Source organism: Anomaloglossus baeobatrachus, chromosome 7 (genome assembly GCF_048569485.1).
Source record: "Anomaloglossus baeobatrachus isolate aAnoBae1 chromosome 7, aAnoBae1.hap1, whole genome shotgun sequence".
In the NCBI taxonomy this organism is placed as follows: domain Eukaryota; kingdom Metazoa; phylum Chordata; class Amphibia; order Anura; family Aromobatidae; genus Anomaloglossus; species Anomaloglossus baeobatrachus.
This window is the reverse complement of record NC_134359.1, coordinates 261,404,369-261,427,355: the sequence shown is the minus strand read 5'-3', so window position 1 is coordinate 261,427,355 and position 22,987 is coordinate 261,404,369. Positions and strand designations below refer to the sequence as shown.

General features: G+C 47.9%; 2 protein-coding genes across 3 annotated transcripts in view; one reads left to right on the top strand and one right to left on the bottom strand.

The window, feature by feature from the left end:
• The window catches only part of NSMCE1 (NSE1 component of SMC5/6 complex), a 42,193-nt gene extending 35,632 nt beyond the window's left edge, over positions 1–6,561 (bottom strand). Inside the window, exon 1 of the mRNA XM_075318100.1 lies at positions 6,102–6,561. The gene's annotated coding sequence lies outside the window, so the exon portion shown is untranslated. The remainder of the gene's footprint in view (positions 1–6,101) is intronic.
• Positions 5,881–22,987, top strand: part of IL21R (interleukin 21 receptor) — a 73,965-nt gene continuing 56,858 nt past the window's right edge. The window contains exon 1 of one of the 2 annotated variants that reach the window (XM_075318095.1): positions 5,881–6,344. The gene's annotated coding sequence lies outside the window, so the exon portion shown is untranslated. Of the gene's footprint in view, positions 6,345–12,270; positions 12,587–22,987 lie in introns of those variants that run through there. The other variant, XM_075318097.1, reaches the window with a different exon arrangement.

Below are 22,987 nucleotides of genomic sequence, written 5' to 3'. Positions count from 1 at the left end.
GGTTCCTCTGAGGTCTACATCTTCAAAACAGTTTATGGAAGTCAGGTGAATCCCTAAACATTATCCAATCGTTCCAGGTCCTGTAAAATTTATCTCTGGTGTCCGCGCCCTCGGCAGCAAGCTCCTCCATCCTACAAATATTTGCCATCTCCATGTACCACTCGGAAATAGGAGGGATTATGGAAGTTTTCCAGTATCTAGGAATGGTGGAGCGTGCCGCCGCAAGGCAGAACCGCAGAATATCTCGCTTATGATATGTGATAGCGTGAGGTAAGACGGAGAGGAGTGTTATCTTGGGACAGTTCTCAACTGTTTTCCCAGTTATGAGATGGTAGTTCGAGAGTACTTTTTGCCAGAACTGCTGTATTCCTTCACATTCCCACCAAATGTGAGTCATTGTGCCAACCTCCCGTTCACATCTCCAACACATTGCTGACACCGTAGGGAATATTGAATGAAGCTTAGCTGGAAATTGGTACCATCTCGTCAAGATTTTAAAATTTTTCTCCTGTGTGGCGCACGTAGCTGATAATTTATGTGTGAATAAAAAGCATTTTTCCCATTCAGCTGGTGAGATATGTTGTTTCAGCTCACTTTCCCAAGCCAACTGGTAGCCTCGTTTGCCTGAGGTCCCAATTTCATTGAGAATGCTGTACAGCTGAGAAACCGGGCGTTCAGGCTGATCTTTTTTCGTAAACAGTTTTTCAATGGCGTTGTATGTGTCTCGAACTCGGCCACTGGACCCCAGCGCGGATACAAAGGCCTGCAGCTGGAAAAATTCCAACCACTTCCTTCCCCCGCCCAGATGCTGAGCTTGAAAAAATTGGAGGGACGGAACCTTGCCATCAATCAGGATGCTCCCCAACCGGGTGTCCTCCTCTGCCCTCCAGCCGAGAAAGCTTCTTTGTTGATATCCTGGGCGGAACGATGGAGTGGAGAATAAAGGTGTGAGAGGACCAATATGTTGTGTAGGGGATAACTTATTGGATATTGTATGCCAGACCCTAAGAGTGTCTTTGGTGAAGTCTGAGTATGAACCCACCTCAGAGAGGTCAGTGATGGGCAGCCATGGAAGATGATGAAGTGGTATCTCCAGCCCCTCCTGCTCCACCTGTATCCACTGCTTGGAGACCTTGTTAAAATGCCAGTCCACCAGGCGGGACATGGCCGCAGCCTGCATGTAGCCCCTAAAATTGGGGAGACCGGCCCCACCCAGTGCCCTAGGGAGGGTCAGGGTGCGGAGATTGATTCTAGGCTTCAACCTACCCCACACGAAACGAATGATGGCTGATTGAAGGCTACAAAAGAAGCTGGAGGGGGGGGAAATGGGGATAGTCTGAAAATAATATAGAAAACGTGGCAGAATGTCCATTTTCACCACATTCATTCTACCCATCCATGATAATTTTAGACCCCCGTAAGATTTAAAGTTTTTGATTGTGCTCTCTAGCAGTGGTAGGTAATTGAGTGTGTAGAGCTTCGAGATGTCTGTCGGTATGTGGATGCCCAAGTATTTGATGGTGGAAGGTCGCCATTTAAATGGGAAGTTGTCTCTTGCCCTTGTAACGTCCTCCTGAGACAGCGAAATATTTAAGGCTTCTGACTTTGTGAGGTTAACTTTAAAGTTACTAAGGAGGCTGAATCTTTCGAACTCTTTCATTATGGCTGGGCACGAAATATGGGGTTGGGAGACATATACTAGTAGGTCATCCGCATACAATGCAATTTTATGGTGTTTATCCCCGACCTGAATCCCCTTAATGTTTATGTTTCCCCTAAGTGCGTTGGCTAAGTGTTCCATGACCACTACGTATAAGAGAGGGGACAAGGGGCATCCCTGTCTAGTCCCATTTCTCACCGCAATGGAAGAAGATAATGTCCCGTTAATTCTCACTCTGGCTGATGGATTGTCATATAGAGCATTAATTCTCTGTAGGAACCGGGGTCCCAAACCCAATTGCTCCAGAGCTGCCTTCAGAAAGCTCCAATGGACCCTGTCGAAGGCCTTCTCTGCATCAATACTCAGAAGACCCAATGGTATTGATTTTTTCTTTGCCTTAGCAATAAGAGATAGAGTTTTGATCGTATTAACTCTTGCCTCCCGACCCTTAATGAACCCAACTTGGTCCAAGTTAATAACGGAGGGCAGGAGTGGTGCCAGCTTGTCGGCTAATAACTTGGAATAAAGTTTAAGGTCTATATTCAAAATAGATATGGGTCTATAGTTTGAGGCTAGAGATGGATCCTTCCCTGGTTTGGGGATCACGCTAATGTGGGCTTCTAAGGATTGTGGTGCTAACCGTGACTCTCCATCAATTGAGTTGAACGTTTTGGTCATAATCGGTGTTAATTGCTCTTTGAGTATTTTATAAAAGGCCGGGGTAAACCCGTCTGGGCCTGGAGATTTTCCTGAGGGTGTGTTTTGAATTGCATTACAGATATCAGATTCTAAGAAATCTCCCTCCAGTGCCTCTACAGCGAAGCTATCTAAGGGGGGTAGGGCCGTCTCCTGCACATATCTCTCAATTTTCCCTGTCAGAGCCGCTGGTTGTATTTCCGAGTATTGCCCTTTGATATTATAAAGGTCCTCGTAATAAGACCGGAAGGTTTCCAGTATTACTGTCGGGTCATGAGATTTTTTATTGCCTCTAGTGGTAATACAAGGAATATAAGAGGTGTTGGCCCGGGGGTGTAAGAGTCTCGCTAGGGGGCGGCCGCATTTATCGGAGGATGTATAATAATAACCTCGGAGTCTCTCTCTGTGTCGTGAGTATTTCTGATCCAGTAGGTCTCTAAGCGTAGCCCTCTTAAGAACCAGTTCGGCCAGAACCGTAGAAGTGCGTGTTAATTTATGTAAATTTTCTAGTTCGTGGATTTGTGTCAGCAACTCCTCTACCTCCTTCGTCTTTTCCCTTTTAATCCTGGAGCCATGTTTGATTAGTACTCCACGAAGGACACATTTCAATGCTTCCCATTGGGTAGGCAAAGAAGTCGGATCAGAGCCATGTATTTGTGTAAAGGAGTCAATTGAGGATTTCAGTTCTTCTAGGCAAAGAGTGTCTTTAAGTAGATTGTTATTCAATCGCCATGTCCATGAGCGTTGGGGAAAGGATGGGACCCGAAGGGACACGTAAATTGGGGCGTGATCGGACCAGAGAATTTCCCCTATGTCCGCCTCTGGGTTCCAAGCCAAGGCCCCATGGCTCACCAAGAAGAGATCTATTCTACTGTATGTATTGTGTGATGGGGAATAATATGTGTAGTCTCTACCTTGGGGGTTTAGAATTCTCCACACATCTATCAGCCGGAGGGCATGGAGGGTCCGATTCAAGGCACGAAATTCTCTGATACGAGTGGTGTTCCGTCCAGATGAGGAGTCCAAGGCCGAGTTCATTGTGAAGTTGAAGTCACCTCCAATTACTGTTGTTCCTTCTGCAAAATCAGCGAGTAATGCTAAAAGGGTTCTGCAATGAGAGATCTGTTTAGTGTTAGGAAGGTACCAGTTTGCCAGTGTGAACAGAGAGTTTGCTATTTTCAATTTAAGGAAAATATATCGACCCTGTTCGTCAATGTTTGAGTCTACTATAGTGTGTACCAGTTGTTTATGGAGTGCAATCGAGACCCCTTTTGATCTGGATTCGGGGTTGGTACTATGAAACCACACAGGGAAATATCTGTCTCGAAATGTGGGTACATGATCTTTTTTAAAATGTGTCTCCTGTAACATAAGGACGTGGACTTGTTTCTTATGCATAGAGTACAGGACCTGTGAACGCTTTTGAGGGGTGTTAAAGCCTCGTATGTTAATTGAACAACAGTTAAGTGTAGTCATGTTGCTCTGGGGACCTCAGAGGTCTAAGGAGGGGAGTCAAGTGTAGGCAAAGGTATGTGTAGGACGCCAAGAAATGGAAAAGGGGGAGAGGTCTAGAGAGTTGAGTTCAAGTAGGAAAGTAGGACTGACAATATGGGGGATCGAGAAAAGAAGAGAAGAAGAGAAGAGAGAAAGAGAGAGAGAGAGAGAGAAGAAAAAAAAAAAAAAAAGGGGGGGGAAGCGAAGAGGAAAGGAAAAGCGAGGGAGTGAAGAGGAAGAGGAGACTGTGTGAAGATATATAAGAATATATCTGAGTATAGTATTCAACAGATGAGTCGGTATGGGGGAAGAAAAGAAATGTAGGGGATAGAGAATATGAGATATATTAAGGATGTTTGACTATAGGTCAAGAAATCAAGAAATTAAGAAATTAAGAAAGGGGGGTCACTAATTTCTACTCCTGCCTGCAGTGAGTAGAGACCCAAAAGGGGGGACTGTCTTTCCACTAGGGATTAGTTCCCTGCCGAACCAGCCCCAGGCCCAAATGCTTAATACGGTGACCCTCAAGCTTAAACCGGTCACCCAGGAACATCCACAACCAGGAAATAAGCAAATGCATAAACATAGACATAAACATGAAATATGAAATATGATATATCAGGCCAAGCGGCCTGTTCTGATAATATTCATATACGTGTATGAGAACATTTTACATTTTACAAAAACATATTACGTAAGCCAAAAGGAAGTGTAGGAGTCATGTAGATACCACCATCATATCGATATTCCGTCGCTCAATGCTAATGATCAGAAGCTTGTCCACAGAAGCAAAGAAAGAGGGATGCCCATAAGAAGACCCTCCTCCGGATCTTACTGCGTGGAAAGTTCCTCAGAGGAAACTCAGCGGGGTTCACAGTAGTGTAGTTCAATTCTAGGATGAAGATGAGGCGTTAGGCCTTCTGGTTTCTCCCCTCTGGAAGGTATCTCTGTTTCTCTGGATACGAGATCGTTGTGGGAGTGAAAGCATCCGGGCAGGTAAACTCTCCCCCCTTCTGTGTACCCTAGGCCAGTCTGCTGGAGGGATGTGGATCAAGGGAATCTGTAGAGCCGAGCAGAATTCCGGGAGATCATCCAGGTTACGGAGCACTCGCATGGAGCCTGCCTGGCGTACCTGTAGTCTGAAGGGGAATCCCCAGGAGTAGAGAAAATTTTCTTGTCTTAAGACATCAAGAAGAGGTTTCAATGCTCGTCGTTTTTGTAGAGTATGGCGAGAAAGATCTTGCAAGAGCAGAATAGGAGTGCCCCTGAGTATAATTTGGCCCTTCTGACGTGCTTTAAATAAGATATCTTCTTTTTTTTTAAATTTATGGACTTTGCATATGACATCTCGCGGGTTAGCACCTTGCATTGGTTTTGGGCCTAGCGACCTGTGAGCTCTGTCCAATTCTAGTTTAGCATCTGGAGGGAGATCTAATATCGAGTTGAACAGATGGCGCAGTGTTCCGTCTAGGTCTTGTGGGCTCACCGATTCAGGGATACCCCTTACTCTGATATTGTTACGCCTTCCTCTATTTTCTAACTCGTCAAGGAGATCTGTCAGGTATTCAATTTGTGAGGCCTGTTCCGATAGCGCCTGCTCCTGCGTGGTGATTTGTTGTGAAACCGTTTCTGTGCGGTGTTCAGATTTCTCCACTCTTTTTGTCAATTGTTGCATGTCTCCTCTTATTGCGGACGATTCCGCCTTGTATGTAGCTTCCATTTTTGCAATATAATTCTCCATCTCTTCCCTGGTAGGGATGGTCCGTATCCGTGCCTTTAAATCTTCCCAGACACCATCAACTTGTTGAGAACCATTTTGTGAGGCTTCTCCTGTTAGACTGGTGGCAGCAGTGGGCCTGAGTAAATGAGGGAGCAGTCCTCTTTCAGGGGAGGGTGGCAGAGATATTATGGATGTGATGGATGTTATTATATTCTGCTCATTTGACATGGTGGGGGTGGTGGTATTTATATCAGCATCTGGGGCCAAGAGGGTCTTATCACCATTCTCCTGCTGTGAATTCAAAGTGATATTATTTGCAGAAGGACAGCAGTGACTCTCCTTATCTGAGCTGTGTGATATGGTCACAGCTCCGTATGCCTGTCCTCCTGTGTTCCCTTGCAGGCCCGAGGATACATGCCTGGAATCCGTCTGTGGTATGCTGGCTATGTCAGCTTCTACTGCGGTTGGACCCTGAGGACCCCTGCCTGTGTTCACCTCCCCCCCGCCGGGGCATCGCTGCCTTCCCCCTACCTCCGGCTGTTTCATGCCTCGTGGCTCCGGTCCCTCCTGCCCCCCTGCTGCTGTCTTGCCTGGGTTATCTGTGTGCCGTTCAGTCTGGAGCGACCCTCCCCCTCCCTGCTCCTGCTCCGACCTGGATGGTGTGGGGATTGCAGCTGCATGTTCAGTGCTGTGAGCTCCAGCGTCCTGCCCTGCACTCACTTTGTCCCTCCACGCTGGAAGATTTGCAGGGGAAGCTGCCGTCGCCATCTTAGAGTAAGTTTGCTGTTGCCTTGGGCCGGACGTGCTTCTCAAAAATCGCGTAATTCCAGGGCTGCAGGGCACCGGGAGGTCTGAAGCTCGTCTGTTTTTGTTCCCCCTCTTTTTGGCCGACATTGAGGGTGTTTCTGGCTGTGTACTGTGGGGTTTTATGAGCCTGGGGCCGATTTCAGCACAGGAGCAATGTTACCCGTGTCTTCTCTCCTCCATGGCCAGACCACGCCCCGCTTCCCCTTTTGCAGTTACAAAATAAACCGGTGGTGGTCGGACAGCCCGCGGACGGTCTGTGTTTAACCAAGATGGAGTGTGACGCCCTGACTAGGCCAGTTAGTCACAAATAGGCCCCTGCACAACACCTTTCCCTCACAGGTGACATCAGCCAACCTTTTAAAACCCTAGTCAGGGCTGGGTAGACACACCAGGGGGCGGAACCAGGTGGTTGGAAGACGCCCTCTAAGGAGTCTAGACAGCCCAGGGCGGGAAAGTAAACAGTCAAGTGTTAGAGTTCAAGTTGGAGAGGAGTGTGGGCTGGAGCTGGGTGCAGCTCCAGCAGAGGCGAAAAACCCAAATTGAACTGCGCCAGGGTAGGAACCCTGGTGCCATTGGCTAGGAGGCAGATGGTGGTCTCCGTCTGTAGGAGCCGGGAAGACGGCTCGGTGGAACTGAGGTGGACCGGGACAGGGTAGTGGCCCGCCGGTACCGACCCGGGGAACTGTGACGCCCTGGACTAGCCAGGTAGTCACATACATAACAACATACACCCCCCCACCCTAGACAGTTACATCAGTCAGACGAAAACCCTTGTTACCTCCCTCCAGGGTCTGATGTCCACACCAGGTGGGGCGGAGCCAGGCGGTTGGCCCCACCCACCGAGGAGTTCACAGGCCTGGAGGCGTGAAAACAGACAGATCAGTTTAGGAGGTGAAAGTGAGAGGAGTGAAACGTCTGCGTGTGCCTGGGTAGGAGGCCAGGTACTGACAGCAAGGTTGGCAGACGGTGATGGCCGTCTGCAGGAGTTAGCGGAACTCTGCAGAGCCGTAGGACCAGGGTTGGGCGGTGGCCCACCGGTACCGAACCGGGGAGCGGAGTGAAGCTAAGCACACAGCAGGGCTATCGGACCCCGACCAGGCTTGGAGCCGCCGACAATAGTCAAATCTGAGTGTGACAGGAACCCCAAGGGTTTCCCAACAACCAAGACCCGACAGAAGGCAACAGTCCACACCGTGAGGATATACAGCCACCGCCACAGGCTAGAGATCAGGGGCCAGCGCCTGCGGGGAAAACGGGCTCCTACGGCACCTATACGCCGGGAAGCGGACTACCGGTGGGCAACCACAGGAGTCAGAACATTCTAACAGGTGCAGGGAAAGACAGCCACCATCAGCCGTCCGGGGAGAGCACAACAACACTGCAGCCGGCTGCGGGACCTGTCCATCCGGCCGTTTTGGTTTACCAGAGACTCTGTCATTGATTGTCTGAGTGAGTACACCAGTGCCGTCTGGCACCGCGCCGCGCTGTCCCTGCAACCCTGCACCCCAGCCATCCAGCTTCCCCGTTACACCACTGGGCCCCGGGATCACCAACCCCCCTATCCACGGAGGGGATAACATCCTAGCTGCTCCCTACCATCTCTCCCAGGATCCCCGTTACCAGCGGTGGTGGTGCCATCATCACCACGTCCCATGGGTGGCGTCACAAACAATCTCCCTAACCAAACCATCCCTTTTCACTCACGGGCAAGGAGCGCTGCTCGAGTCCCCGGGTCTGGCCCACCGCTCGAGCCACCGAGCAGCAGCAGCAAAAGCCCCGGACCCGAGCGTGGCGAGCGCGTCCCCTCCGCCCGCGACAGAACCGACTCGGAAACCGGAGCACACAGGGGGGTACTCAGACCCTGAAGCCAAGTCCAGAAGCTACTGGAACTGGTTAATTAACTGATTGAGGCCAGGACTAGAGGTCCTGTCCCACCCAAAGTCCCTATTAGAAGACAACAGCCCACCGAGGGGGATGAAAGGCCACTGCCAGGGCTTAGAGATCCCACGGGCCAGCGTCTGCGGGCAAGGGCTCCTTAGGCCATATCCAGCCGGGAGCGGACTCCTGAAGCTGCAAGCACAGGCAGTCCACCATTTTACAAAGGTGCAGGAGAAAGACAGAGACCACCAGCTGGGTGGGGGACCAGAACGTAGCCGGCTGCGGGCACCAACCACCATCACCTTGGTTTACCAGAGACTCGTGTGTTTCCTTCAATAGTGAGTATGTGACGCCCTGGACAAGCCAGGTAGTCACAGATAGAGCCCCGCACAACACCAGTCCCCTCACTAGGTAACACCCGCCAACCACATTAAACCCTAGTCACCTCCCTCAGGGCTGGATGGATACACCAGGGGGGTGGAGCCAGGTGGTTGGCACGCCCACCGAGGAGTTCAGGAAACACAGAGTATGTTAGTGGAGGAAGCAGGCCTGTGTCTCAGGTCTGCAACAGACTGACAGGTGCCAGGGTAGGAGCCCGGGCACCTTTGGCTTGGAAGCATACGGAGGCCTCTGTCTGCAGGAATCGGGAAGACGGCTCGGTGGAACCGGGGTGGACTGGGACAGGGTAGTGGCCCGCCGGTACCGACCCGGGGAACCAACTCGGAAACCGGAGCACAAGAGGGGGTACTCAGACCCTGAAACAAGGTCTAGAAACTACTGGACTGAGTTAATTAACTGATTGCGGTCTGGACTTTAGGTCCTTTCCCACCCAAAGTCCCTCATAGAAGACAACAGCCCAACGAGGGGGATAAGCAGCCACCTCCACGGCTCAGAGATCCCACGGGCCAGTGTCTGCGGGCAAAGGGCTCCTCCGACATACACAAGCCGGGGAGCGGACTCCTGTATTGCAAGTTCAAGTTGTCCATTATCACAACCAGGTCCAGGAGAAAGGCAGAGACCACCAACCGGGTGGGGGAACCCGACTGCAGCCTGCTGCGGGCATCGACAACCATCATCTTGGTTTACCAGAGACTCGAATGTTTCATTCTAATAGTGAGTACACCAGTGCCCTCTGGCCGCTTATCTCCCTGCACCGCCAAAACACCCCCAACGGGTCCCAGGGCCACCATCCCTGCCCACGGTGGGGTTAACAACTTGCTGCATACCACCTCCCTCGGGTGCCCCGTAACTGCAGCGGTGGTGTCCACCTTCACCACATCCCGTGGGTGTCGTCACGAACTTAAAACACGGCTCCGGCCGTACAGCTACATCCCCGAAGCGCCAACCCCCCTTTTAGATCGGAGTGACCGCAGGGGCCCCCGGGTCCGGAGACGCTCGAGCCACCCACCAGTGAGCCTGGATCCGAGTGGCTCGGTTTCAGCCGAGCACAGGGCGGCACAAGTACACCAGCACCCTGCGGTCGCCCATCTCCCTGCACCAAAAACCCGGGGCCACCATCCCTGCCCACGGAGGGGTTAACAACTTGCTGCACAACATCTCCCCCGCGTGCCCCCGTAACTGCAGCGGTGGTGTCCAACCTTTACCACACACCGTGGGTGGCGTCACAAACTTAATATGGCTCAGCCCGTACATATATGTCCTACATCCACCACTATAACCCCTTTTTGATTGAAGTGACCGCGAGACCCCCGAGTCCAGAAACCCTCGAGCCACCCACAGAAGGTCCGGATCCGAGCAGCTCGGCTGCTGAGAGCAGGGTGGTACATATGTATGTATGTTTTTATAAATATATATATATATATATATATATATATATATATATAGTTATACTACTGATGATCATATAGAATACAGAGAATGCACGTTTTAGCCTCATTGCCCAAATGATAAATCATAAAGCCATCTCTCATACTGTATGGTTCCATTATGACAAATGTACCTTAATCCAGCATCCCCCTCCCCCCCCAAAAAAATAGTAATTTCCATTATGCAAAAAAACCCTATTGAAAAGTTCACACCATCCTATAGACACCTTTTTCTGTATTTTTTGCTCTGGTTCTGCTTTTTTTTTCCTTTCTGTTTCTGTACTTTTTATAACTTCTGCACTCGGTCTATTTTCAGTAAACTGTCAGAATTAGATTATACACAGGGGAGCCGAGGCTGAAACCCCCTCAAGTAACCATTATGTAAACCATTAAGTAAACCATCATGTAAACTGTGACGCCCTGGACTAGTCAGGTTGTCACGGGGTTCTACACAATCTTTGTCTCCCTGTGCAGAGCTCAACTCCCATAGTTCTGGGAACCTAACCTACAGTACTGCCTCCACCAGCTTTCACAAAGTGACACCTTGCACTACACCCAGGGCCGGATTATAGGCGGGGCAGACGGGGCTCCAGCCCAGGGGCCCCCACCAAAAGAGCTTCTAAGGGGGCCCCCACCATACTTGGCACCTGTCAGCATTTTTTTTTCTTCACACCCTCTCCCCCTCCGTAAAAACAGTCTAATAAATCAGCTGTGTTTTCGGGGGGGGGGGGGAGGCGCGGGGTGTTGAAGCACCGCTATTTATTTGTATCTGCGTCTTTAAGACGCAAAAACAAACTGCGGGCACAGGACGCTGATTGACACCGGAAGTACCAGCGGCCACTTGTACTTCCGGGGTCAGGTGTGCTTATGCTCCCTGCTATGTGCTGCGGCCGTACCCAGCGAGGGGCGGGCAGCTGCCCCCCCTCCCCTCCCCCTCCCTAGAAGCAGGGGCACGGTGTAGTGCGCCGCTGTATCTGCTGTCCCCGCTGCGCTCCTCTACACTGTGTGCATGCCAGGCACACTAGCAGGAGGCAGCGCACTGTGCTCTGTCGGCTCTGCTGTGTGCTGTGCTCGGCATGCACCCAGTGTAGAGGAGCGCAGCAGAGCCGATGACCGCAGCTTCCTCTTTCCGTTCCTATTCAAATGTATTTGCATCTTTCAGACGTAAATACATTTGAACAGCGCGCCGGGACCCGGCCCCGCCCCCGACGTGCAGCAACGTGATGAGATCAGCACCTTGCTGACGTCATCACAGTGCTGCAGGCGCCACACAGGGGACAAGAGGAAGCGAGCGCTCCATGAAGGAGCTGAAGAGACAGGTGTAATTAATGGGGATGAGTGAGGAGGGGCTGAGGACACAACGGGGAACATTTGTGAAGGAACACAGCTCTGTGACAGGCAGAGGAGGAGTACTGTATTCCGAGGGAGGGAGGAGTGTGTAGTGATGGGGCAGTGTAATTTGTGTGTGTAGGGGGTGATGAGGGTTGTATTGTGTGTGGGGGGAGGGGTAATGGAGGGTGCATTGTATCGTGTGTGTGGGGAAGGGTAATGGAGGGTGCATTGTATTCTGTGTGGGGAAGGGTAATGAGGGGTGCATTGTATTGTGTGTGGGGGAGGGTTAATGGGGGGGTGCATTGTATTGTATGTGGGGGGAGGGGTAATGGGGGGGTGCATTGTATTGTGTGTGTGTGTGTGCGTGAGAGGTGATGTGGGGTGCATTGTGTGTGTGTGTGTGTGTGTGTGTGAGGTGATGTGGGGTGCATTGTGTGTGTGTGTGTGTGTGTGTGTGTGAGGTGATGTGGGGTGCATTGTGTGTGTGTGTGTGAGGTGATGTGGGGTGCATTTTGTGTGTGGTGATGTGGGGTGCATTGTGTGTGTGTGTGTGTGTGTGTGTGTGGTGATGTGGGGTGCATTGTGTGTGTGTGTGTGTGTGTGTGAGGTGATGTGGGGTGCATTGTGTGTGTGTGTAGGAGGTGATGTGGGGTGCAGTGTGTGTGTGTGGGGGGGATGCATTGTAGTGTGTGGTGATGTGGGGTGCATTGTGTGTGTGTAGTGTGTGTGTAGGAGGTGATGTGGGGTGCATTGTGTGTGTGTGTGTGTGTGTGTGTGTGTGTGTGTAGGGGGTGCATTGTAGTGTGTGTGTGTGTGTAGGGGTGCATTGCAGTGTGTGTGTGTGTGTGTGTGTCAGAGCTGTGTGTGTAAGAAGCAGTACTGTGTGTGTATATATGAATTAGAGCAGTCTGTGCGGCCCCCCCCCAGAACTATATGGGTCCCCCAGAGTGCTATGTCACCCATCGCAGTAATGAGTACACCACCAAAGCTGTTTGCCACTCCAGTAACGTCTATGCCCCCTGCCCCTCCTGTAATGTATATATTGTAGCCCCCAGCCCCTCCTGTGATGTATATACAGCAGTGCTGTCAGTGTGCAGTCATGTCTGTTAGTGACAGACATCGTGAAACACAGCCACATGTCCTGAAGGAGCTGGACGGAAACAAGCGGGAGAGGTGAGTGAGGCTGCTGGCGATTTCCCCATATTAATACCTGTAAGGGCTCATGCACACGTAACTGCTGAATATTCTGCAGCGATTTGACAGCACATGTGCGCGTCAAATCGGTGCAGAAACACTGCATAATGGATGCAGTTTTTCTGTACAGAAAATCCGATTTCATGCGCTATGGCTGCTTCCCCCACCATAGACAGAGCGGGAGCTGCATCCATAGCGCACGGAATAATTGACATGCTCATTTTATGAACGCACGGATTTGGGTCAACATTTTAGCACCCAAATCGCTGCGTTCATAAAAGCAACGTGCGCACGTATCATGCACAATCTACATAGCTTGTATAGGGGACGCAGGACGCATGCATTTACACTGCAGTGCTATACGCAGCATAAATGCATGGAATTACGCAACGTGCGCACGAGCCCTAATGCGTCTGTGTCTGCATATATGTCAGTGTATATGACTGTGCATATATTTGTCTGTTTATATGTGTTTTTCTGAATTTGTCTTCAAATATGTATATGTATGCCTGTATGTGTATGTGCGTGTCTGTGTGTGGATGGGGTCCACTGAGACTCTTTCACCCGGAGGCCACAAAAACCTGGAGCCGGCCCTGGCTGCCTTAACATTGGGATCAATAAAAAATGTGAGTAAAGCTTTACACGCTACAATATATCTAACAATGTGTCACGTCGTAAGTGACGCACATCCGGCATCGTTAGTGATATTGTAGTGTGTGACAGCTACGTGCGACCCTGATTGTGCGTTAAAACGTTGATCGCTGACACGTCGTTCATTTTCTAAAAATTGAACGTCTGGTTGTTCATCGTTCTTGAGGCAGCACACATCGCTCCGTGTGATACCACGGGAACAATGAACTGCAGCTTACCTGCATACTGCTGGCAATGCGGAAGGAAGGAGGTGGGCGGGATGTTTACGCCCCGCTCATCTCCGCCCCTCCGCTTCTATTGGCCGGCCGCTGTGTGACGTTGCTGTGACGCCGAACGTCCCTCCCACTCCAGGAAGTGGATGTTCGCTGCCCACAGCGAGGTCGTTTGGAAGGTACGTGTGATGGGGTTAATCGTTTGTGCGACACGGGCAACAAATTGCCTGTTCCGCACATACGATGGGGGCGTGTGTGATCGCATACGAGATCGAAATGTGTAAAGCAGCCTTAACTCTACTTTCCGTGTATAAGTGACGGCTGTGAGTGATCCTGGACTGTGTCTGTATTGTAGTACTGTAAATCTGAATGTGGCAGAACAGGATAAATGTTCATTGGATTTCTATCTAAATGCTACAGTTCGCGCTCTACTGTTATGGCTAAAAATGTTAACGTTATGGGGCCCCCACCAGATTTTCTGCCCAGGGGCCCCCACCAACCTTAATCCGGCCCTGACTACACCTGTCAGGCACACGAGTGGGCTGCTTAAGCGGAATAGGGCCGCCCACCTAGGGGTAGGCAGGGAGGTGGGAGGTGACATAAAGAGAACAGAGCAGAACTGACAGGCAGAACAGTGAGAGCTCTAAGTGAGTGAGGAGCTGGGAGTTGGAGCTCCCAGGGGAAAAGAATCCTAGGTTGCAAACGGTGGTCTGGACCTAGAGGAGTCAGACCCCCGGTCGCAGGGAATTGATGGTAGGTGCCTGGGACCTGTCTTGGAGGACGGTCAGCAGCCTGGGCCTAATCACCGGTCTGGGACCGAAGGCACGACGGGGTACACGGACCCTAGGTCGGGGAGAAGCTCCAAGCAACCCGGCAATTAACCTGCGAGGCAGGGCCTTTATGTACTGTTCCCACCAGCTCAGAGATCGGGGGTACTAGCGCAACGAGGGGGATAGGGCTTTCCAAACAAGCGGTCGACTGAAATCCCAAGCGTGAGCCCCTGAGAGCAAGCTCCTACTCTCAGCCATAGTGGGGAGCGGGGCCCGGAAAGCCACAAAAGACATTCTAAAGACCACCAAGCAGTGCTGCAGGGGACGGGACCCGGATGAGCTCCCCTCAGGAGACAGCGGCAGTCAGACACTTGGTTCACCCCGTTGTCAGCGTCTGCTTTATTGCTGAGTGAGTACCAATTGATCCCTGCAACTAGCGAGTCTGCGCTTCCCCTGCACCCCACACCACCATCCTGAGTCCCGGGGTCATCCCCTACGCGTGGAGGGCAACGTCACCTAGCTGCCCCATTCCATCACCCCGGGTACTCCCAACGGCAGCGGCGGTATTCCCAATTACCGTACACCACGGGTGGCGTCACAAACTATATATACCTCCCCTGTAAATACCCCCTTCTTCATTTGGAGAGCGGCCCCTAGCCCCTGGGTCCGGAGACCCTCGAGCCACGAGCAATCACCCCCGGATCCGAGCGGTTCGACCGCTGCAGGGGCGAAACATCATCATTTTCTAACACCTTTAACTTTTTTCTTTTCCATCGATGGAGCTGTTTGTGGGTTTGGTTTTTTGCACAGTGAGAGGTGTAATTTTTATTGGTATCATCTTGAGATCCATACCATCTTTTGATCCCTTTTTATTCCATTTTTTGCTGTAGGTGCAGGCAGGGGTGGATTAACAGTGTACGTATATGTTCCCATCCTAGGCCACATCTTGGTATATATGTCCTCCATCCTAGGCCACATCCTGGTATATACAAGTGCATCTAAATAAATTAGAATATCATCTGTATATTATATAGAGTCATTACACACAGAGGGATCTAGTCCTATATATTATATAGAGTCATTACACACAGAGGGATCTATTTCTATATATTATATAGAGTCATTACACACAGAGGGATCTATTCCTATATATTATATAGTCAATACACAGAGTGATCTATTCCTATATATTATATAGAGTCATTACACACAGAGGGATCTATTCCTGTATATTATATAGAGTCATTACACACAGAGGGATCTATTCCTATATATTATATAGTCATTACACAGAGTGATCTATTCATATATATTATATAGAGTCATTACACACAGAGGGATCTATTCCTATATATTATATAGAGTCATTACACACAGAGGGATCTATTCCTATATATTATATAGTCATTACACAGAGTGATCTATTCCTATATATTATATAGAGTCATTACACACAGAGTGATCTATTCCTGTATATTATATAGAGTCATTACACACAGAGGGATCTATTCCTATATATTATATAGAGTCATTACATACAGAGGGGTCTATTTCTAGTGTTTATTTCTGTTAATGTTGATTACAGCCAATGAAAACGCAAAAGTCATTATCTCAGAAAATTAGAATAATTACCACAATACACCTGCAAAAGCTTCCTAAGGGTTTAAAATGATCCCTTAGTCTGGTTCAGTAGGCTACACAATCATGGGGAAGACTGCTGACTTGACAGATGTCCAGAAGGCAGTCATTGACACACTCCACAAGGAGGGTAAGCCACAAAAGGTCATTACTAAAGATGCTGGCTGTTCACAGAGTGCTGTATCCAAGCATATTAATGGAAAGTTGAGTGGAAGCAAAAAGTGTGGTAGAAAAAGGTGCACAAGCAACACATAGTGTCCTCACATAGCCTTCTATATATGGTATGAGCCACACATAGCTTCTATGTATAGTATGAGCCTTCACATAGCTCCTGTATACAGTATGAGCCCCCTCATAGCCGTTATATATAATATGAGCCCTCACATAGCCCTTATATACAGTACAATATGAGCCCTTACATAGCTCCTATATACAGTATTAGCCCACACACAGACCCTATATATAGTATGAACCCCCACATAGCCTCCTATATACAGTATGAGCCCTCAACATGGCCCTTATATACAGTGTGAGCCCACACATAGCCCTCCTATGTACAGCATGAGACCTCACATAGCCCATTTATACAGTATGAGCCCTCACACAGAGCTGTATATACAGTATGTGCCCACATATAGCCTCCTATATATAGGATGAGCCCCCACAAAGCTACCTATATACAGTATGAGCCCTCACATAGCCCCTATATACAGTATAAGCGCCCATATAGCCCCCTATATACAGGATGAGCCCCCACATAACCCCCTATATACAAGATGAGCCCACACATAACAATCTATATAAAGTTCTGTATCACTGGCAGCTGAGCTCCAGCAAAGCCTGGAGATGTGCACCAGGGAACCGGAAGCGAGGTGATCATGTGTTGCCGATGGCGGTGAACTAAACATTACAATGAGGGCAATCTTGCCATGGAGTCCAGGGCCCTGGCCGGTAGCACAAATTGCCCTCATTAAAATCCACCTATGGATGCAGCTATCAAAATATGGCGATTTTGGTGTTTTGATTTTTTCTTTTCGTTATGCTCTTTAACCTGCGGGTTACACAATTTTATATTTTGATAAACCGGACACTGCAATAACAAATATGTTATTATTATTATTATTAATAATATATATATATTTTTTTATTTCCCTTGGGGTGGCATAGTGAGTTAAGCTTTTGTTTGTCAATTCCAAAATATTTTTTGTATACTTTTTTTGCAATTGTTTGATTCCTGCAATAATTTAGTATTGCGGTATTTAGTGAATTGATTATCTTCCATTAATCTACAAGCTGGGCTTCATAGGAATGCAAAGATGATAGCGACGGGAGACTTTAGGAAGCCCGTGACTGCTACAACAACCCATCCGCAGCCTATGATCACAGGGAAGAAGGTAAGGGGCAGAGATTTGGCGCTGGAATGGACCATACCCGGAACATACCGCTTAAGCGCTGCTGTGAGAGATTGACAGCAACATTTAGGTGGTTACACAGATGTGACAGGAGCCAGGTCTGATAGCTGCTGGTAGAGGCAGGTGACGGATGTGTAACACAGCCAGTATCCACAGTGTATGTGCAGGCTCAGCTCCTGAGCCCGCTTCATACACCTTCCCACAAATATTCACCATACATGTACAGCAGATTTTGGGAAAGAGAACACTTCCAAGTGGACTCTTACCCAGATATTTTTGGGACCCTTACATGAAATGCATGTATTGGTTCAGAAGTGTTGGGTATTGTAGAAGTCATGAAGGTTTGTTCTTTGTGGTTATCAGATGAGTGTAAAAGGAAGCCAAGTTAACACGCGAGGTAGAGGATGGGTGTATGCTGTATAGCAGGTACAGCTGCACAAAAGGTGAGCACAGGATGACGGTGCACGAGTCAGTGTGACCACAAGTCTCCTGACGAAGAACATTGACAACATTGATGAGACATGAGATTATCTGAGGTTGGGTTAACGCAATATCTTCTCATGTTTTGGTGAAAGTCATAACATGTGTGTCTACATGTCACATCTGTATCATCTTCTGTAAATCAGCTGGGTTTTTTCTGTTTTTTTGCGAACAATGACATTTATCTCTTTTTGTTTTTAAAATCTTGACTTTCTACAATAACAGGAAGCCTATATACCTTTCACGACGTCATCCACCTCAATCTATATTAGAAGAAAAGTGTTCACACCCAAAGACCCCCGGAATCCAAAAGAAGAAAGATTCTTTCTTGAAAAATAAACAACATTTTACTGGAATCTGCAGAACTTAAAGGGATCTCCCACTTTCTAAAAATATGTATTTTTTTTTATCTTTTGTAAATGTCGATGTTCTCCTGAATCTGGCGTTGTTTTTCTTTTGTTCCTACGCCTCTCCATTCCTGAGATATGGCCCCCTCTTTCCTGTATATAAATGTAGTCTTATTAGCAAAGTGGGCGTGGTCCTCAGCTCCTCTCCGTGGGCGTCTTCTTGTTGACCACGCCCATTTAGCTTAAAAGACTAGATGTATATGACAGGGAAAAAGAGGTCATATCCTGGGAATGGAGAGATGCAGGAGCAAAAGAAAAACAGCACCGGATTCAGGAGATCAGCAGCATTTACACAAGGTAGAACAATAAAATATGACAGGTGACAGGTTCCTTTAAAGTTTGCATATTCCAGAGAAATGTGGATTTTTTTCTAATATAGATTGAAATTGGTGACATTTCGCCACATTCAGGAGGCATTTGCGCCAGGCAAAAGCAAAAAAAATCACATATTTATAGCAAGTGACAGTAAAAGTTAAAGGGAACCTGTCACCATATTTGGGGCCTATAAGCTGCGGCCACCACCAGTGGGCTCTTATATACTGCATTCTAACATGCTGTATATAAGAGCCCAGGCTGCTGTGTAGAAAGTAAAAATCACTTTAAAATACCTACCTAAACAGTCGGTGCGGTGCAGACTGGTCAAATGGGTGGCTCCGTTCTCCGGATGAGGCGCCTCCTCTTTCGGCCATCTTTGTCCTCCTTCTTCTGAAGCCTAGCTGCATGACATGTCCTACGTCATCCACACTAGCCGGCATTGAGGTCCTTTGCAGGCACACTTTGATCTGCCCTGAGCAGGGCAGATCAAAGTATTGTAGTGCGCCTGCGGAGAACCTCAATGCCAGCGTGTGTGCATGATGTAGGCACCTCAAGAGGCTGCCTGAAGTGTTTGTAAGGAGACACTATTTTTCCACCCTTGAGATCCCCACTTGAAAACTCAGCTTGCGTAAGTAACATTGTATGATGGATTTTTCAAAGTGTGGGCTAGAAAATATGGAGTGAGCTCAGGAGCTTAGATCGCTCCCTATGGGGCAGATACCGGCTATGATACACAGACAGCATCTGTCTCTAGCTGACCTTCAAGGCTGCTGTTAACCATTTAGTTGCCGATGTCAATCTCTGACACTGGTATTTCAAAGGAGCAGTCACTGGTGCAACAATGGGATATTATAGCAGCCAGAGGTCTGCTAAAGATCCCTTTTACTGCCATTGTGGCTGTTCTATGAATAACAGCTCAGTAAATCTCACTAAAAAAAGCTTAAAAAATAAAAAATATAACAAAAAAAAATAAAAAGACCTTATTACCCCCCCTTTTATAAATACATAAACTGAAAAAAAAATGAATATTGCTGTGTCAATAAAAATCCATACTATTGAAATGTAAATGCAATTAACCCATACAATACATGTCGAAAATAAATAAATATATATATATATATATATATATATGTGTACACGCACAGTACAGACCAAAAGTTTGGACACACCTCATTCAAAGAGTTTTCTTTATTTTCAGGACTCTGAAAATTGTAGATTCACATTGAAGACATCAAGACTATGAATTAAAACATGTGGAATGAAATACTTAAAATAGTGTGAAACAACTGGAAATATGTCTTATATTCTAGGTTCTTCAAAGTAGCCACCTTTTGCTTTGATTACTGCTTTGCACACTCTTGGCATTCTCTTGATGAGCTTCAAGAGGTAGTCACCGGAAATGGTCTTCCAACAGTCTTGAAGGAGTTCCCAGAGATGCTTTCACTTGTTGGCCCTTTTGCCTTCACTTGGCGGTCCAGCTCACCCCAAACCATCTCGATTGGGTTCAGATCTGGTGACTGTGGAGGCCAGGTCATCTGGCGTAGCACCCCATCACTCTCCTTCTTAGTCAAATAGCCCTTACACAGCCTGGAGGTGTGTTTGGGGTCATTGTTCTGTTCAAAAATAAATGATGGTCCAACTAAACGCAAACCAGATGGAATAGCACGCCGCTGCAAGATGCTGTGGTAGCCATGCTGGTTCTGTATGCCTTCAATTTTGAATAAATCCCCAACAGTGTCACAAGCAAAGCACCCCCACACCATCACACCTCCTCCTCCATGCTTCACGGTGGGAACCAGCCATGTAGAGTCCATCCGTTCACCTTTTCTACAAAGACACGGTGGTTGGATGCAAAGATCTCAAATTTGGACTCATCAGACCAAAGCACAGATTTCCACTGGTCTAATGTCCATTCTTTGTGTTCTTTAGCCCAAACAAGTCTCTTCTGCTTGTTGCCTGTCCTTAGCAGTGGTTTCCTAGCAGCTATTTTACCATGAAGGCTGCTGCACAAAGTCTCCTCTTAACAGTTGTTCTGGAGATGAGAAGGTCTTTTGGTCTGTACTGTATATATATATATATATATATATATATATATATATATATATATTTTCTTTTTTAAAAGAACATGCATACTTCTTTATTTGGATGTATATAACACAGGGGACATAAGATTAAAATTTAATCTTATGTTCCATGTGTTATATACATCCAAATAAGTCAGTAGAGCTGGATTCCTTCTCTTTCTTCATCAATTTCTTCCGAGCCATGGCAGAGCCGACCTTCCGCACTCCAGATTGCAGAGGATATATCACGGTAAGCTGTAACCTCTCTGTATTTCTTATGATCATTGTAATGTTACGGACCTGGAGAATCATAATGACAGGTCATTTATATAATTCAAAGAAGAACATGAACAATCCCAAACTATGGCAAAATCACATTTATTCACTGCAAGGGTTTTTTTTTCACTGCGGCATTTCAATTTTTTGCCTTAGCTGAAAGGATCTCACCTCTGCTGTGACCTCCTTTAAAGGGGATCTGTCAGCAGGTTTTTCCTATGTAAGCTGAAGACAGCATGCTGCAAGGGCTGCCACAGAGAATTCAGGGATGCCTATCTTGTCACAGTCCAATCTGTTGTTTATGTGCGATGTTTGTTTAATCAGCAGGACACTTATCATTGCTTAGGCTACAATGTCACATGAACAGCAGTGTGGCACGCCCCCTCCTATGACTGACACCTCACTGTCAATGTACAATTTCTATACAGAGCCTGATGTGGGCGGGGACAGCTCTCTCAGCTCTGCTGCATGGCTAAATCTAAAAATTCTGATTGTGTCAGAACCACTGCAGCCAGTAATCGAAGTGATACATCATTGGATTCAGGATCTCTTTGCCTACATCATGCTGCTCTCAAATGAGGTAGCAAAAACGTGCTGACAGATTCCCTTTAAAGGGTATTTCCAACTTAGACATTTATGGCATTTGCTGTAAAAGTCCGATAGACGTGGGTCCTACCTCTGGGAACAGGACCGTGCCTATCTGGAGAATGGGAATCCTTTGACCTCACCTGCCTGTATATTGTGTGCCTTGTTCTGCCTCTAACCTTGCTGTCTGCTCTTGTCCCTTCTGGTACTGATGACCTTGCATCGTTTTCTTCTATTACGCACTGTCTATAAATTAATAATTGGTTTTCCTGTATGAGACCTAAGAGGCGAGTAATGCACATATGTGGGAGGGTATCACCGGAGATGGTACAAGCGTTGCATAGAGTTTTTTATAGAGGGTTTTATTTGGGCAACCCCCTGTGCCCTAGAAAATGCAGTTGGCACAAAAGATGAGCTGACACCTCTCTTTTCTTATAAGTGACTATGAGATGACGGTCTGCCAGTCATTCTGGTTCATCTTGTATCAGCACAGACATAGAGGAGACATTGCAGGGCGGCAGCATCGCCTGGTGCCGAGAAGCAAAGGTTAATCAATTCAACCACCCAATTCATTCAGCAATGGTAGACACGGACAGAAGAGGGCCCCTGTGCAATATATATGGGCCCTTTGCAGTCCTATAACTCATCAAAATTCACAATTCCGCCTGCTTTCAAGGTTGAAATGGTCCCCCTGTGGGGGGGGGGAAATCAAGGCTATGTCACCCCCTGCAGAAGTAGTCGGCACACAGAAAGGTTTATCAGATGTAATAAATTGTAATGTGTATTTTGTAAATGGCCACCAAGTTGGCAATGTGGTTTAGTGACGACTGTCCTGACACCTAGATTATTAGGAAAAGGGTTAAGAGAAAGGAGGAGTATAGTGTATAAATAGGGCAGGATGCAGAAAGAGGGTAGGAGATTCCACAGTAGGAGAAAGCGATAAGCCTAAAGATTCTCTTATAAAAGATCCTAAGGGTCAACCCTTTGACACCGAACACGCGGGGTCCTGCTCTTTAGAGGACTGTCGGAAATGCATCCCCGGAAGAGGGGTTGAGTCCGGTCGGTAGGGGTGGCGTTTGTCTTTCCTGGATTGACAACCCAACAAAATCCCCTGCAAGACCAAAGGTCAGTGGGCTCTTAAAGGAGAAGAATAGGTCCTGGCCAGAGGAATGCTGTCGGACTAAGCCCCTTCAGTAGCATCTGCTCAATCCCTGTGGGTGAGATAGAGAGGCAAAAGTATTTTTTTAATCATCTAGTGCAGTGTGACGTCAGACAGGGGAATGAGGGGCCTAGCAGTATCCGAAGGAGCTCAGATGCCAGGGAATCAATCGGCCAGTAAATTCTATCATGGACAGAAGTCTAGGGTCAGAAGTCGTGTCCGTGGTATGCGAGATGCAAGTTTCCCAGTAAAGAATTCAAGTAAAGTTCCGCTATAGTAAAGTATATCTGTGTCTGATTTATTGACTCAAACACTGAAACCTCAATCTATACCCTTAATCAGCATAGGGTTATTAATGCAAACACAATTTGTCCAAAGGGCAACTAGAGGTACCCTAACTAAAGATTAATAA